The sequence below is a fragment of the Pinus tabuliformis genome, chromosome 4_2 (assembly GCF_031772625.1).
Source record: "Pinus tabuliformis cultivar Carrire ecotype Pingquan chromosome 4_2, CPIR1, whole genome shotgun sequence".
Lineage (NCBI taxonomy): Eukaryota > Viridiplantae > Streptophyta > Pinopsida > Pinales > Pinaceae > Pinus > Pinus tabuliformis.
Genome location: NC_142304.1, coordinates 728,834,921 through 728,853,815, shown reverse-complemented (window position 1 = coordinate 728,853,815; position 18,895 = coordinate 728,834,921).

Here is an 18,895-nt window from a genome sequence, read left to right as displayed (position 1 = left end):
TGTCATAATAAAAAATAAAGAGAGGCTTTAACTGTAGCTGAAACCCAAAAGAAAACAACTTACCCAAAAACTTGATTGCTGAGAGAGGAAGAGTCCTAGGTTCCGAGGGTGGATGCTAGATTTAATCCCTCGTTTCCCCTACATAAAAGAAAAAAATAATGATGCAGTTAGCTCAGTGTCAACAGGAAAAAAAACTCTAACTGAAACAATCCTGAATAGCTCAATAAACGCATGAAGTAGGGTTTACCTTGAAAATTACAGCTGGAAATGAGGTCCAAAGATGACCTGACATTATTTGGATGGCATAAAACCTAGAAAAACTGCATATACCTCCTGTGAATCATAAACCCTAATATTATAAATTATAAACCCCATATTAAGCATTTATATTATAAACCAATATTAAAAATCCCTAATATTATAAACACAATATTAAACAATAGCTTTGTAATGTGAAAATGTGATGTTGAATAAATTGCAATGTAATGGAAAATCGCGACAATGATTGTCATATTGAGACAATGTTTGTCATAATGAGATGTTGGATATATTTTTTTAAACTTAAGGGATTACAAAATCAAGAGAATAAAATTAAATTGAAGGGTTTAATAAACCCAAGTATTTAATATTATAAACCAAAGGGATTAATATCAAGCCCCCAACACCCGGATGTGGGTGATTAGAAGGTCATTAATGCAGACGAGACAGGCGAACGACAGGCGGCAGAGCCATATGGCCACCTGCGTCTCCTCTCATGCCAATTTATGGCACAGCACTGTCAACATGCAGGCTCATTTACGCTGGGACTCAGATCGAGACAGCTGCAGCGGGCTTAAAATCATGGAGAACGTGGACCAGAACACTTTCTCCCCCTCTCTGCTTAGATGCTCTTGCCCCCCCCAAGCAGAGGAGCCGAACTCACGCACAGTCACTGGGCATCGCTATTGGCTTCTTAGTTGTGTGGATTTGGGAAATGGGTTCCATTTCACCCAAACCACACAATGCATCCTGAATTCTGCTTCCAGGCTTAACAATAGCAATAATCCCAGAGTGAATCACTCCTCACCAGGCCTTCATTCTGATTTTACCTTTGTCTTCCCAGCCCAAGACTATAACCGCCATTCTGCTAGCCACGCCATGACGTGAACTCGCCATAGGATGAGGAGCAGACGCGACAGCAGTCGAGGCCATAGCATTTGCCCGTCCATCCCTAAAACGGGGGTCCCCTCATCCACCCCCTCTTCTGATCAGTCCAATGGTCATCTCACTAGCCATTACCCACATACCCGCAGTGGCAGAGGACAGGTACAGAACTCTGAGGCCAGAAGAACAAATGCTGCCTTCTAAATGACTGGCCCTCTTGACCCCTCTTGCCACACTACCCAGTTCCTTTTTTAGAGCACTTTAAGTCGTCCCGCCATTATCGCTACCGTCACTGTGGTTTTCAGCGAAGATTTGAGACAGCAAGAGGTGCAAGCTACTCGGACTTAGGGTACTGAACCAGAGGAAGGAAAGATCTGCACCAGAGGGAAGGCAGAGACGACGTGTGACATGGGAGCTGACAAAAACATGGGAGCAAGTGAAAAGGTGAAGATAGCCTTGCTCAGGCGGAAAGCTGGACATGGTAGCACCCTGCATGGCGAGGATTTGGTTGATAGTCAGCATGCAGTTGTTGGATGCTCGAGTGGCACGCAGGTGGTAGTTGGCAGCCAAGGAGGCACGTCCACAGTGGTGGTGGAGGGGAATGACTAAAACTGTCATATCGAGGAAGAGTCGGTGGAAAGGGTGGACTATGACTATCATATCGTGGAGGAGCCTCCACCAGATGCCTAGTGGGCCCTGCTTGACAGTTGTGCTATCCAGGTTCTGACTTGTTGTTTTTCCGATGACTTTCATTCCACTTGTTTCATTTTGGCTGAGTTACACTTATGTCCCCTGCATGGGCTTTTTATGTTTTTGTTTAAGATCTGGGACCCCTGCGTGGGCATTGATTATGGCTACTTTTGGACTGGTTTCCCCTCGGTGGGCAGTCATGCTTTTTTATTTTTGATTTCATACTGATATAACTTTGTTCAGCACTGCAAAGGCCAGAGCCTCACTGTACTTTTACCCCTTTCTTTTTTAATAGATTATCCTTACTTAGAAAAAAAAATATTAAGCCCCCCAAGGAATTAATACTAAAACTCTAAGGGATTATTACTAAAAATCCAAAAGTCTTCTAGGGGTAGCTCAATTGACAATGGTTGTGGACTGAAGTCTCACTGAACCAAAAGTCTAAGGTTCAAATCTTGTGTTATCTCCCTGATTGGGGTGAGAAGCTGGACATGATGAAGATGTAGTCCTACCAAACTTACAAAAAAAATATTTAAAAAACCCAAAAGATAAATAAACCCAAAGGATTAATATTATAAACCCAATGTCTTAATATTATAAACCCAAGGCATTAAGGAACCCAAGGGATTAAAATTATAAACACAAAGGATTAATATTATACCACATTAATATTATAAACTCAATGGATTAATATCAAAACCTAGGATTAATATTAAATCCTATGAATATAAACCCTGATATTACTATTTTAAACCCTAAGATTGTAAACCCTAATATATTATTATATATTTTAGGGATTAATATTATAAACCCAAGGGATTAATAATATTATAAACTCAATGTATTAATAAACACATGATAATTATTTATATTATAAGCTCAATGGACTATAAACCCTATGAGTAATATTATAAACCTTATAATTATAAACCTTAAGATTATAAACCCTAATATTAGTATTATAAATGGAAGGAATTAATAACCAATGAGATTATTATTATTATAAACCCAAGGGATCAATAAACCTAAAGGATTAATATTATAAATCCTTGAGATTAATATTTTAAACCCAAGGGATTAATAAACCCAAGAGTTTGTTAATATTATAATCCCTAGGGATTAATATTATGAACCCTAGGGATTAACACTATGAACCCATGGATTAATATTATAAATCCAAAGGATTAATAAACCCAAGTGATTAATATTATAAACCCTTCAAATTAATAATATAAATTGAAGGAATTAATAAACCCAAGGGATTGTTAATATTATAAATCCTAATATTAAACCGTAATATTATAACTTATAAACTTAATATTAAACCTTAATATTATAAACCCAATATTAAACAACTCTAATATTATAAACCTGATGTTAAACCCCTTCTAATTTAACAATGTGACGTTGAAAAAAATGCAAACTAATGTAACGTTACAAAATGATTGTCAAATTATTGTTGCATTGAGATAATATTTGTTGCAATGTGACATTCAATAGATTTTTGTACAATTCCAATGTCACAGTATTAAATCCTAATATAGAACCCTAACATTATAAAACCCAAGATTAATATCATAAACCCTAATATGAAACCTCACTATTATAACTTGTAAACTTAATATAAGAGCATACTATTATAAACCCAATATTAAAAAATTGAATATTCTAAACCCTAATATTAAACCCCAATTTTACAATATTGCAATGTAATGTAACACTGTGACAATGATTATGAGATTGATTGTGACATTGAGAACCCTAATACAAAACTTTATCATTATAAAATGCGATATATTAAACCCAAGGGATTATAACCCTTAGGATTAATATTATAAACCCAATATTAAAAATCCATAATATTGAAATCTTAATATTAAACCCTAACTTTCTTACGTGATAATATGATGTTGGAAAATTGCAATGTAATGTAACATTGTGATTATGATTGTCATATCAAGACAATGTTTGTCGTAGTGTGACACTCGATAGATTTTTGTACCATTCAAATGTTACAGTACTAAATCCTAATATAAAAACCTAACTTTACAAAACTCAATATAATAAGCCCTAAGATTAATATTATAAACTCTAATATTAAACCCAATATTGAACCTAATATTATAAACCCTAATATTATAAACCCTAACATTAAACCTCAATTTTGTAATGTCACAATGCAATGTTGAATAAATTGAAATGTAATGTAACATTGCAACAATGATTCTCATATTGATTTTCGCATTGAGACAATGTTTGTCACAATGCAATGTTGTATAGATTTTTATACCATTTCAATGTCACAATATTAAACACTAATACAAAACCTTAAAATTATAAAACCCAATATAATAAACTCATAAAATTAATAAACTAAAACAATTAATATTATATTAAACCTGAATATTAATATAATAAACTACACAATCAATATGGTTAACACTATCCATCCACCAGAAACCTCTATGGTCAACCATAACCATCTACCATACTGTACCACTTCAAAATATTTATTGACTCAATTAATTTTATTTAATATTAAATTGAGTATAATAATCTAAATATCCTATTCTATAATAGACATAGCTAATATAAAAGGGTAAGGTGTAATATTCAAAATATAACTAATTTTTTTTTACGGTATTAATTTTTTTATATAATAAAAAAACATTCCAAAATATTTATTAATTAAATTAAGTTTGTTTATTTCAAATACTAAATTGAAATGTATTATTTTAAAATAGACATAAATAATATAGAATTGTAAGTTGTATGTTAACACTATAATTAATTTTTTTTTTAAATATTACAATTTTTTTATATTATACAAAAATATTTCAAAATATTTATCAATTAAATTAAGTTTAATTAAATCAAATTTATTTATTTATTAATATTTCAAAATATTTATTTCAAATAAATAATTAAATTACCATTTTAAAATTCTTATTTCAAAATATACGCGGTGACCCTAATTAAATTACAATTTTAAAGTTCTTATTCGAAAATATCCACATTGACCATAGCAAGTTTGATTACACGATAAGTATAAGCAAAGTAAATTTATACAATCAAAACTCTTTTTAAAAAGCAAATAGCTACGTTGATTAAATTACATTAACTGCTTCTATTTCACAGCTAAACTTCCAAACATATTTGCACTGTCAATCTCGCTTTCAACAAGTAAATCGTGACATATACCAAGACCTTCTAAGCGAAGGCAATTTTAATGTGGAAGTAGTAACAATTTCAGATATTCCAAACCCAACACAGAAGCATATTCGCTCCAGGTCGATAATGTATCACTTTTAAAGTTGTGATGAACCTTCTTCTTGTTAGAAATTAATGGAGAATAGGTTACGTAGTTATGAGTTTCTCTTTATTTGACATTCAGTGCCTATTAATTAGGAATCTGTTTTTGCCTATGTATCTATTTAATTCCTGATGATTAATGAATAAGCTCGGGGCAAATGCATTTGTCGGTGGGAGCTCCTGGTGATCTGCACCTGTGAACTCCCGTGTGTTTGGTCCAAACTTCTATCTTCTGCATTTCTTATCATGGTATCAGAGCTTAGTGTTGGGAATCCTATAAGCTGAAGCTGTGCGTGACTTTGGAAGGCTGCAAAGACGTGGCCGGATGGATCGTGCGTGGAAGTGAGGTGCTTAGGTTGGATCTGCGTATTTTTGCATCGGAGGTCGAGGTTTGGACTGCCCAGCAGATCGTGGCAGCATATCGACAACAGAGGTCAAGCGGTTGGATTGATTGTGCCTGCAAGGGTGCTGAGGATTCTCCAGCTCATCGGATGGGCGCTACGCTGAGTGGAGCAGAAATTTAACCGACGCGTTTGGAGGGCGATCAACGCAGTTTTTGTTAGCCAGAACGGCGCGAGTAAGGCTTGATCGCTGCGAAATTGAATCCCTGGAGGAGTAAGCTGCTGTTGCGGTGAGGTGTTTCGCTGCCGGATCGCTGTGGAGGAGATCTCTGTGAATTGGAGTTGAATCCAGTTCTTTGGATTGCAGGTCGGGACTGTCGATTGAGGAGGAGGCCGCAGGCTGCGTGAGACCGGTGGCAGGGAAGAAGAAATTGGAGAAAAGGTGCCTGTGTGATTCGAATTGCTCTTTGGTGATTCGAGTGTTGAAACTGCCGTGGAGGTCGCAAGAGGCGTGGGCACGGAGGAATGCGCGCAGAGAAACTCCACCTATTCTTCATGGGAGGCCGTGGATTGGCGTGGATCGCTGTGAAATTTGCTCCCATTTGTTAGAAGACCGCGTGGAGGAGGTCACGAGAGACCGGGAAAGCCGTGGTTGAGGCCGTTGAATCCATGATTGTTGCTGCGTTGAATAAAAAAAAAAGCAATAATCATTTGCGTTAGTCAGATTTTTTATTCATAATTTGTATTTCACAACTGTTGTAATTCAACCGTATTCAATTTGTTGTGATAATCGAGAGTTGTTCGTTTTTTTAAGTTGCTGGGTAGCCTGTTTTTTTTTTTTCAAGATGAATTCTCAGATGGCAGATGCAGATACAGACCCAGATCAGAATCTGGATGTTAGACTCTTTATGGCCGAGGCTGACACTGCTACTAAGGAGGATGAATCAGATATTTGGTTCATGGATTCTGGAGCCTCCTCGCATATGTCAGGTAAAAAGCAATGGTTCAGAAATTTTAAAGAATCCAACAGTGGAGCAAAAGTCTATCTTGGAGATAATAGTGGGTACGAGATCAAGGGACATGGAGATTTCCTTGTTACTCTGCCTGATGGTAAGATCAGGAATATATCTGATGTGTGGTATGTTCCTGGCATTAAGAAGAACCTGATTTCTGTGTCCAAGATTACAGATCAGGACCTCAAGGTAGAATTTTTTAAATCTTATTGCATTATTAAAGATTTGTTGGATCAGATGAAGCCCATTGCTACAGGTATTCGCATAGGAGGACTCTACAAGTTGGATGTGAAAAGTACGCCTCAGCAAGCCTTGATGGCGTCAAATAAGTCTGCTGAAAATTTGTGGCATCAGCGACTTGGGCATATTAACTTTGGTGATCTCTTTCTGCTGCAAAACAAAGGTATGGTAGAGGGTCTTCCTGTTTTGAAAAAGTTGCATATTGATTGTGAGGCATGTGCGTTCGGTAAACAACATAGAGATGAATTTCCTGTCATTAAAGATAGAAAACAGAGGGATATACTTGAACTTGTACACACTGACTTATGTGGCCCGATGCAGACAAGGTCGTTAGGGGGGGCCTATTATTTTTTAATCTGTGTTGATGAATGTACAAGATTCAAATGGGTGTATTTTCTTAAATAGAAGAGTCATGATTTTGAATATTTCAAGCAATTCAGAAACATGATTGAGAAGCAAACAGGAAAATTCATCAGGATTCTTCGATCAGATCAAGGGGGGGAATTCAAGAAAGAAGTCTTCACCAAATATTGCAACAAGCATGGGATACAACAACAATTCACAACACCTTACACTCCTTAGCAGAATGGAGTTGCTGAGAGGAAAAACAGAACACTGGTGGAGTGTGCTCGCAGTATGTTGAAAGGTAAGAATCTAACCAATGGTTTTTGGGCAGAAGCTGTTAATACTGCAGTGTATTTAAAGAATAGGAGTCCTACTAAAAGTCTTGAGTATAAAACTCCTTTTGAAGCATTGTTTGGCTTCAAGCCTGCAGTAAGTCATCTTAGAGTATTTGGCTGTAAAGCTTTTGCACATGTTCCTAAAGAAAATAGGAAGAAGTTAGATTCAAAGGCCATTAAATGCACGTTCATTGGATACTGCAGTGAGTATAAGGCTTATAAATTGTTTGACCCTGCTACTCACAAGGTGTTTGTCAGTAGAGATGTATTATTCCATGAACAGATTGATGATGAAAATCCTGTCCAAAACAATGAAGAATGGCATGTGCCCTTACTCTCAGAAGAGGATACTGAAACAGGAGTCAGTCAGCAGCAGGAACAGAAGCAGGAACAGCAGCAGGTACAGCAGCAGCAGGATAATGTGGAGTTCAGTCCACAAAGGGAAGAAATAAGCAGAATAATTGAACCCCCACCACTCAGAAGATCAAACAGGCCAAGACAGTTACCAGCTCGATATAGGGATTATGCGCTTATGACTGGTATGTTAAACATTGCAGAACCTTCTAACTTTTATGAAGCTAGTAAAAGTCTTGAATGGAAGAAAGCAATGAATGAGGAATATGAATCCATCATTAAGAACAATACGTGGGATCTAGTAAAACTTCCTGATGATAAACAACCTATAGGTTGCAAATGGTTATTTAAGTTGAAATTTAGAGCAGACGGGTCTATTGATAAACATAAAGCAAGGTTGGTGGCAAAGGGATATTCCCAGATAGAAGGTATTGATTTTGAAGAGACATTTTCCCCTGTTGCAAAATTAAACACCATCAGAATGATCATTGCTTTAGCCACTAAACATCATTGGAAAATACATCAATTAGATGTTAAGTCTGCTTTCTTAAACGGTGATTTAAAAGAAGAAGTATACTTAGTACAGCCTGAAGGATTTGTTAAGAAGGGAGAAGAACATCTAGTGTGTAGATTAAAGAAAGCTTTATATGGTTTAAAGCAGGCACCTAGATCCTGGTATGAAAAAATTGATTCTTTTTTCCTCATGAATGGTTATAAAAGGAGCAAAAATGATCCCAATTTATATACCATGTTTAATAATGAAGGGCAGATAGTGGTGATTTCTTTGTATGTAGATGATTTGATAATAACAGGAAGTGTAGATAATCTCATTGAAGAATTCAAGCAGCAATTATCACAGAACTTTGAGATGAAGGACCTTGGAGAAATGCAATATTGTTTGGGTCTATAAGTTTGGAGAGATTCAAGTCAAACTTTCTTGTCCCAGGGTAAGTATGCAAAGAGTCTGTTATCTAGGTTTAAGATGGATGAGTGTAAGCCTTCATGTATACCTTTACAGCAGAATAGCAAACTTCAGATGGATGATGGTTCGAAATTTGCAGATACAACATTGTACAGACAGTTAGTTGGTAGTCTTATTTATTTGACTACAACAAGACCTGACATGGCCTATGCAGCTTTTGTTCAGAGTCATTTTATGACTCAACCTCATGACAGTCACTGGAGTGCAGCGAAAGGAGTATTAAGGTATCTGCAAGGAACATCAGATTTTGGTATTTTGTATTCTGACTCATTTGATGTCAAGTTGACAGGTTATACAGACTCTGATTGGGCGGGAAATATAGATGACAGAAGATCAATTACAGGTTACGCCTTCAACATTGGTTCCGGGGTCATCTCTTGGTGCAGCAAGAAGCAGCATACTGTTGCTTTATCCTCGGCAGAAGCTGAATATCAAGCTATGTGTGCAGCGACATGTGAGGCAGTTTGGTTGCGTAGACTTCTCCAAGATGCAGGGGAAGAACAGACAGAAGCTACAATCATCAATTGTGACAATCAAAGTTCCATCAAACTGGCTTACAATCCTGTGTTTCATAAAAACACTAAGCACATAGACACTCAATTTCATTTTGTTAGGGAGAAAGTGCAGTCCAAAGAGATTTCTGTAGACTATTGTAATTCTTGTGATAATATGGCTGACATATTCACTAAGCCACTAGGAAGAGTGAAGTTTGATTTGTTTAGGGACACTTTAGGTGTGTTTAAAAATCCCTTTCTCCATTAAGGGGGGATGTTAGAAATTAATGGAGAATATGTTACGTAGTTATGATTTTCTCTTTATTTGACATTCAGTTCCTATTAATTAGGAATCTGTTTTTGCCTATGTATCTATTTAATTCCTGATGATTAATGAATAAGCTCGGGGCGAATGCATTTGCCGGTGGGAGCTCCTGGTGATCTGCACCTGTGAGCTCCCGTGTGTTTGGTCCAAACTTCTGTCTTATGCATTTCTTATCACTTCTACAGTGCAAGCCTTGTGTATGTGGAATGGAATATCAATCTCATGGTTGTATCAAATGCTTTCAATAAATTTAATTAAATCAAAATGTTTTTTAACTAAATTCAGTTTTAATTTACTATTTTAATTGAGTTTTAATTTGTTAGGGTAAGACAGCAAGCCTTGGGGACTCTCCACGACTTTAACTATACAAGTGAAGGTATCTAAATATCCTCAACATCGAATATTGTGCATTTAGCTTTACGTTTGTATTCTTGGAAGTTGCCGTAACATTTTGCATGTTCATAACTTTGCAGCAGCCAATTCGAAATAACTTTGCATGCTGGAAAGAAACAGCTCGAATTAATCTTGCATGGCATAAACAAACGGCCGCAACCCGATTCCACTTTTCCTCGCGTGGCAGAAACAAAGGGGAGCATCTTGATGCCACAGGTCAAGTAATTGAAACGACTCGAAACAAAAACTGCATCCCTATAGCAAGGGCTTCTTCCGAAGGAGAAAATGAAGCTTGCTATGCAATTTTTGTCTTTTGCGATGAATGCTTGAACTCTTATATGAAGCTAGGGGGATTTTTCCGAAGGAGAAAATGAAGCTTGCTATGCAATTTTTGTCTTTTGTGATGAATTCCTGAAACTTTTACATGAATTTATGGATCTTCACGCAGTAATGCTCTTCAACGACCTCTTGCCAACATGAGAAAAACGTCCATCGATCCTCGGTGAACCTCCAATGAACTTGAAATGAACCTCTCCTTGCCCAGAGTATTTAGAATAGCATAACATAACATAAACAGATGCAGAACATTTTGAAAAATTTCTCTCTTTTATTAATTTCAAAAGATGAATTACAATGCTTGAAGACTTAGAGAAACTTCAATGAGAGATAGACTGCTTGGGAATTTACGAGACACTACACCCCAAATTAAGATGCACTCCAGAGGCTACCTGGCCCTTCACAAACTATGTCTTTGAACTTTCTGAAACAAACACAAACTCAAACTTAATGAGTTCAACCACTTTAGGTTCTTACCAAAGTTGTTAGGCCCTAATACATAGGATTTTCAAACTCAACTCTAAAAGAGACTTTCTTCGTGATGCAAGCAAATCGAACACAAAGGTTCGCGTATGCAGAGCAAGAAGATTATCTCAGACCTCAAACAACAAGACTCTAACTCTCAGACTCTCCAACTCCGAATGTCCCAATGAGCCTTACTTCTCTCTTTTTATAAGATGAGAAGGGGACAAACATCATAAAATCGTACAGAGATTCCGAGATATGGATCAAATCACACAAAAAGAAAATTGTACTAAGATTCCGAGATGTGGATGAAATCACACCAAAAGTCGCAGAAGTAATCTAAATCTCGAAAAATTAAATTTTTTACAAAGTAGAGATTATTCCAAATCCTACGGAAAAGATATTTACAATGTGGAGATTTTCGTTGTAAAATCCCACTAAAATTGGTCACTATTAAAGTCAAGTGCCAATACATTATTGTACATTGTGGATTTTTTTTAGGAGAAGCCCACGAGAACCCTTGGAATCTCTTACTTTATGTTCTCAATTGATTTGTTCGATGGAATCAACCATTATTATGATGGTATGCTCCACTAGTCTCCCATGCTTTTGTATAAATCCTTCGAACAATCATTGGTTTCTCGAGGATAATTTGATGGTTTAATTTGGTTAAGACTAACCAACGATGATGTCTTCTCATGAAGTAGCCTAATATGCAATTATCAAAAAAATTTCTAGATCTGCAATAGTCTTATAGGGAAGGTGAAAACACTCCATGCCATTACACTCCATGCACTTCTGGCGATCACTTTGAAATTCTCTTTCAAAGTACCTTGGATCCATAGCAGTCTTGTTTATCCCATACCATCTCCACCATTCTCGTAACCAAGTTGGTTGTAACAGTGACTGTGTAATAAATATAGACCCAAATTTTCATAATGTATATTGTATTTTTGTTCTTTCTTCTTTGCATAAGAGATCCCACCAGAGATTTGTATAACCCTGGAAATTATAGAAAGTGTCAAGAAATACAAGGCTCGGATCCTTTTGTGGCCGCATTATTCTGGCAGGATGTTCAGGATATCTAGTTCTATTGATTAGTATAATATTTATGAAATATTTTGGTTCTATTGCTTCCCTCATTCCGTATCAGAGTGATATCATGAAAACTTTCCCTTAATGCTTCGTCTGCAAGATCAAAATACATCATTGTATTCTTATACACCATATCATGTATCTAGGTGCGGGACTTAGGGTAAATCTTTATTTCTGGTACAAGGTGTTGTATGTCCTCATGAGGCTGTAAATTTTCATCCATAACTTTGGTGTTTCTTAATTGCCAAGTGGGTTTCCATTTTTCAGCATAGATTGGCCATGAGGTGTTGTCTAGGATATTTCCAAGTTCTTATTTTTGTGTTTTAGGGTCCCATTCAGTGACCATAACCATTAGATGATTTTCTTTTCTTTTTTTTCAGATACCCCCGACTCAAAAAATATAATATACATTTTCTTTCTCCCTTTATATGTTCAACATCAAAATCAAAATTTGCAAACAAAGCTTGCCATCTGGCAAACTTTGATTCTCTGAGATTTTTGTTTTCTTTTTTTAACACTTTCTTTAAAGAAGAAGCATCAGCTATGAGAAGAAACCTTTTATGTATGAGGTTGATGCCAAATTTGTCTATACATTCCATGTAACGTTTACCTCTTTTTCAATTGTAGAATAGTTTTGTTCTGCTTGGTTCCATATGCCTAAAGAAAAATGTATAACTTGTTCTTCTCCTTCTTTAGTTTGCTTGAGAATACCTCCCCATCCAATGTTGTTGGCGTCACTTTCTACAATTTTTTGCAAATCCTCATCTGCAAGGTAGAGAATAGGTAAAGTTTTTACCTTAGATTTTATTTTTCTGATGGCATTGGTATGTTCTAAAGTCCAAGGTGTTGGATCTTTTTTCAATATTTGATTTAACAATTTTCTATCATGGGCACATCCTTCATAGAAATTTCTGACGTAGTTCAAACAACCTAGGAATCTATGCAATTGTTTTTTATCTGTGATCATATCTAGAAATTTATCAGCAAATTCAAGTGCATGCTTTTGTAATGTGATTTGGCCATCCTCAATAGTATGTCCTAGGAATTTGATATTTGTCTGAAATAATTCCATTTTCTTCTTCCTTAGTATGAGTGCGCTTCTCTTGACTACCTATGTAAAAATATGTACATGTTTGAAATGTTATTTTACATATTTAGAGGAGATTAACACATCATCAATATATACAATGAGCCAATCAAAGTATGGCCTGAAAACTTGGTCCATGACCTTTTGAATTTGGATGGTACATGTTTTAGGCCAAAGGCATAACATTCCACTCATAATGACCAACATGAACACTGAAGGTGGTTTTGAATCTATCTTTTATTTTACCGCAACCTGCCAAAACCCATATTTTATATCAAATTTGGAGAAAACTTTAGCTCATGTTATTCGGCTTATTAGGCTTCCTTTGTGGGGAATGGGATATGTATCATCTGCTAGTACAGAATTTAGAGGTTTGTAATTTATGACTAATCTGGGAACACCTCTCATCTGTTTTGAGTGTTTATTTACATAGAACTCGTAGTAGTACTAAAAACTGTTAGATTCTCTAATTAATCCTCTTTTTAAGAGATCTCAGATTTCTTTTTGGCACAGAGTTTTGTACTCGCTATTCATAGGTATTTCTCAGCTCTTGCATGATTTTCCATCATATTATTGCTTGAACAGTAATGAAACTCTGTGTTTCTTTCTATGCCAGAAAGCATTTGGTTTTCAGAACAACAATATTTTTCTAATTACTCTCTGAGCTCTGAGATTTTTTGTTGTACCTTTGGGGACTGTAACTATTCTTTTATTATGAGAGAGGACTTGAAGTCATTTAATTCTCCAGTTTTCTTTCTGTCGGATTAACTTTCTGCACTGTCTGAACCATGGTGGATATTTTTGGCCTTGAAATAAAAGGCAATGTGATGGTTTGTAAGAAACCTTTGTTATCACAGACAGATATAAAATAACCAGCTTTTCGATCGTGTAATTTGGCTGATCCATGTGGTTCAATAGAAGCAAGAAAAATATTGCCTAAAATACAGTCAATTGAAATATTTCCTACTACAATATTCATTTTCATACACTATCATGAAAAACAAAGAGTTGCACTCAAGACTTCATATTGAAAATCCTAAGTACCTACACAAGTGACTTTCCTATATGCAGGTGTCCAATATTTGGTTGGGATCACTTTTTTGTCTAAAACATTTATGTTTGCACTTGAATCTATTAATGTTCCAAGAGAGAAGTTTTCTCCTTGTATATTAACATTTAATAGTACATGGTGCTCCTGATACTGAATGGTCATGATCTTCATATTGTCAAACCATATGCGATTATTTTGCATATCTTCAAAAATCTTGACATTAGGATTTTCTACTGGTTCTTGCCATTTTCCCTTTTCTACCAGAGAGATTTTTGCTTTCAGCTCAACTATTTCCTTTTTTAAATGATGAATCTCATGATTGACTTCTCCTAGAGTCAAAGACCTCAGTTTTGTATGATGTTGGTTTCTTTGAAAATATTTTGTGTTTTTCTCATAAGAAGCATCAACAAATAACGCTTTAGAAATATTACCTTTTGAGGTATTACCAAGATCTCTGTGTTTAATTTGTAAAAACGTTTTTAGAAGTTTTTCTTTCATTTCTCCTTTTACAAGCATCTTGATGCGTGTCAGAACTTTTGATTCATCATCATCAATAGAAGCCGTTGAAGAGTATTATTGTGTAAATATCCAGAGTTTCATGTACAGGTTCGTGTAAGAGTTCAGGTATTCATCACAGAAGACATAGAAGTTGCACATAAAGCTTCATTTTCTCCTTCGGAGGAAGCCCCTGCTTCAAATTAGTATCGGAGTTAGTAACGTCTAGTTCATAAGGGTATTTATATTTTAAACTCTCTCAAAAGATAACATGGAACCAAGAAGATGATCTGTTTCATTTAGAGAACTTCAGAAAGAAGAAGCACAAGAAAATAATTTTGATATGGAAAATCTGTTTCATAGTGAATCATCTTCAATGATTAACTTTGCAGAAATAGAGTTAATAGAAAGTCAGCCATCAGCCCGATGGGCTCTCCCTTCCATAAGCCCATCAGAAGTTTATGGTTATTTATCTGTGTTTCATTTGAAAGCTATAACTAGAGTTACTGTTAAAGAATGTGTCTCCCTGGGCATTTTATTGGATCTTAGAGACATATTCTTTAACATTGACTCTAGTTATAGCTTTCAAATGAAACGTAGATAAATCACCATAAAACTCTAATGAGCTTATGGAAGGGAGAGCTCATCGAGTTGATGGTTTACTTTTTATTAACTCTATTTCTGTAGAGTTAATCATTGAAGATGATGCATTATGAAACAAATTTCCCATATCAAAATTATTTTCTTGTGTTTCTTCTTTGTGAAGTTCTCTGAATGAAACATATCTTCTTCCTGGTTTGTTGTTGTATTTTGAGAGAGTTTACAAGATAAATACATGTATGAATGAGACATTATTGGCTCTGATAACAATTTGAAGCAGGGGCTTCCTTCGAAGGAGAAAATGAAGCTTGTTGTGCAATTTATATATCTTCTGTGATGAATACCCGAAGTCTTATATGAACCCGTACACGAACCTCTGGATCTTCATGCAATAATTCTCTTCAATGGCCTCTATTGATGATGATGAATCAAAACATCTCGCAGGCATCAAAATGCGTGCTGTAGGAGAAATGAAAGAAAAAATTTTAGAAATTTTTTTACAAATCAAACACAGAGATCTTGGTAATACCTCAAAAGGTAATATTTCTAAAGCAATGTTTATTGATGATTATTATGAGAAAAACACAAAATCTTTTCAAAGAAACGAACAGCATACAGAACCAAGGTCTTTAACTCTACGAGAAGTTAGTCTTGAGATTCATGATTTAAAAAAGGAAATAGTTGAAAATGGCAAGAACCAGCAGAAATTCCTAATGTCGATATTTTTGAAGATATGAAAACTAGAGGCATAGGGTTTGGCAATATGAATATCATGACCATTCAGTATGAGTAGCACAATGTACTATTAAATTTTAATATACAAGGAGAAAAATTCACTCTCTAAACATTAATAGATTCAGGTGCAGACATAAATGTTTTAAACAAAAAAGTGATCCTAGCCAAATGCTAGACACCTACATATAGGCAAGTCACTTGGGTAGGTACACAGGATTTTCAATATGAAGTATCCAGTGAAACTCTTAGTTTTTGAAGATATTGTATGAAAACGAAGTTTGCAGTCAGAAATATTCCAATTGACTGTATTTTAGGCAATATTTTTCTTGTTGTTGTTGAACCAGATGGATCAGCCAGATTACAAGATGGCAAAGCTGGTTATTTTATATCTTCCCTTGATAACAAAGATTTCTTACAAACCATCACATTTCCTTTTATTTGAACACCAAGAATATCCACCATGGTTTAGACTATGCAGGAAGTTAATCTCACAGAAAGAAAATTGGGAGAATTAAAAGAGTTCAAGTCCTCTCTTAGAATAAAAGAATAGCTACAGTCCCTAAAGGTACAACAAAAAATTTGAGAGCTCAAAGAGCAATTAGAAAAAGATTGTTGTTCTAAAAACGAGATGCTTTCTGGCATAGAAAGAAACACAGAGTCTCATTACCGTTCAAACAAGAATATGATGGAAAATCATGCAAGAGCCGAGTCATACCTATGAATAGCAAGTACAGAACTCTGTGCCAAAAATAAATCTCATATCTCTTAAAAAGAGGATTGATCAGAGAATCTAGCAATCCTTGGAACTGCTACGGGTTCTATGTAAATAAGCACTCATAACATATTAGAGGTGTTCCCAGATTAGTCATAAATTACAAACCTCTAACTTATGTACTAGCATATGATACATATCCTATTCCCGAGAAAGAAAGCCTAATAATCCGAATCGCAGGAGCAAAAGTTTTCTACAAATTTGATATGAAATCTGGGTTTTTGGAGGTTGCGGTAAAAGAAGAAGATAGATTCAAAACCGCCTTCAGCATTCCTGCAGGTCATTATGAGTGGAATGTTATTCCCTTTGGCCTAAAACATGCACCATCCAAATTTCAAAAGGTCATGGACCAGGTTTTCAAGCCATACTTTGATTGCCTCATTGTATATATTGATGATGTGTTAATCTTCTCTCAATTTGTAGAAGAACATTTCAAACATGTATAGATTTTTACACAAATAGTCAAGAGAAGTGGGCTCCTACTAAGCAAGAAGAAAATGGAATTGTTTCAGACAAAGATCAAATTCCTAGGACATACTATTGAGGATGACCAAATCACATTACAAAATCATGCACTTGAATTTACTTGTCAAACAATTGAAATGACCGGAAGTTCAATTTGAATTTTTATTTCATTATTCAATCAGTAACGAAAAAGATGAAGAGAGAGAAATTAATCTCAGTCGTTTATGGTGTTATACGACTATGAATATTCTATTTAATGAAATCCAAAACCATTCATTTAGTTTTTTTCAAACATTATGTAAAGCCATATCCAGAGGTTGAAATAGATATTCTATCCATATATTACTTTAACCAACCATCTTATGCCAAACTATTGTTTCATGAATATTAAATAATTTCATTTAAAGTTAACTTGGGGATTGCAACACTAGCAAAGTAAACCTACTCCACTGGGAGGTCAATTCTAAATATTAACTTTAGATGAATCATTAGTCATCTTATACATTATTTAAAACATTGAAAATGTTGTATTTCTTTTGGAATTTCTTATTTGGCAAGTAGTATGCATTTTTGGCATTTCTCATCTGGTAGGTAGTATGGGATTTCATGTTTTGTTGTATTTCTTTGAATTTCATTATCATGTGATTCTATATATTATATATTTTTGGGTATATGAAACTTTCAATATTATATATTTTTACATTTCATTAAGATAATGTTGAAAAATCTAATTCATAATTACATTGTAAGGCGTTTCCCTTTGAAAAATGCTCCCCAAACTGCCACTATGTATCAATATGTGCCATTAGATCAAATTTTAGATGATTGAACCATTTTGAGCCATTCGATTTCACCACCGACTCTTAACTATCAACCCAACTCTTTAATTTACGATTATTCCATCTGATGCGAATTCTGTTATGCAGGACTACCACTTTCCGGGTTTATACCTACTTCCTTTTAATCCCTTTCCGCCTTGTTCATAATGACAGGGACAGATTTCGTTCTCAGCATGGATGGAATGGTTGATGCTATTCTCATTTTAGTCCAGAAAGCTTTAGGTCTTCAGCTTCATCCTTTAGGGTCTACGCTCTTGCTAAGAAAGGGCATATTTGGTTTAAATTGGACTCTTCTTAAATCTTGTTTCTGGGATTTTCTTTAGATATAAATGTCTGCAGTCTTACTTCTTTTTCGACTTTTCTTCATAGTAGTGGATGAGGGTCCTGCCCTACCTGGAAATATCTAGACTTTTCTTCACAGGAATAGAAGAGGGTCCCGCCCTACCTGAACTTTTCTTCAGTTTGATTTGATTAGTGATGCCAAATTGATTTTTCAAATTTGGATTTACAAAACGATTAGGCAAATCAGGCTCAAAATTTATTTGTTCATGAAGCAATACAGAGGAAATGAAGAAACAATATAGTTTTCAGTATATCACTGGCATATTTAATTCATTATTCAAAAATGTTTTCCCTATTAGGGCATTGTGTATCCTCTTACCAAAGAGAATTCTTGAAGGACAATATTTTATTATGAAAAGGATAGCTGAATGATTCATTACAATGAAAAAAATACAACTCATGGCTAAATGAATCCAAGAGATCCCAAAGGATACATGAACGATTCGTTACAATGAACAAAGTATAGCTCATGGTTGAATGAAGCTGAGAGATCCCAAACGATACCTAAATGATTCATTACAATTAACAAAGTACAACCGATCACTGAATGAAGCTGAGAGATCCTGGTAAATGAAAATATGGTCATTTGTAAAAGTTGTCTGAAGACTATATTTCATTATCCTTGCCCTCATAGAGCACCTATATT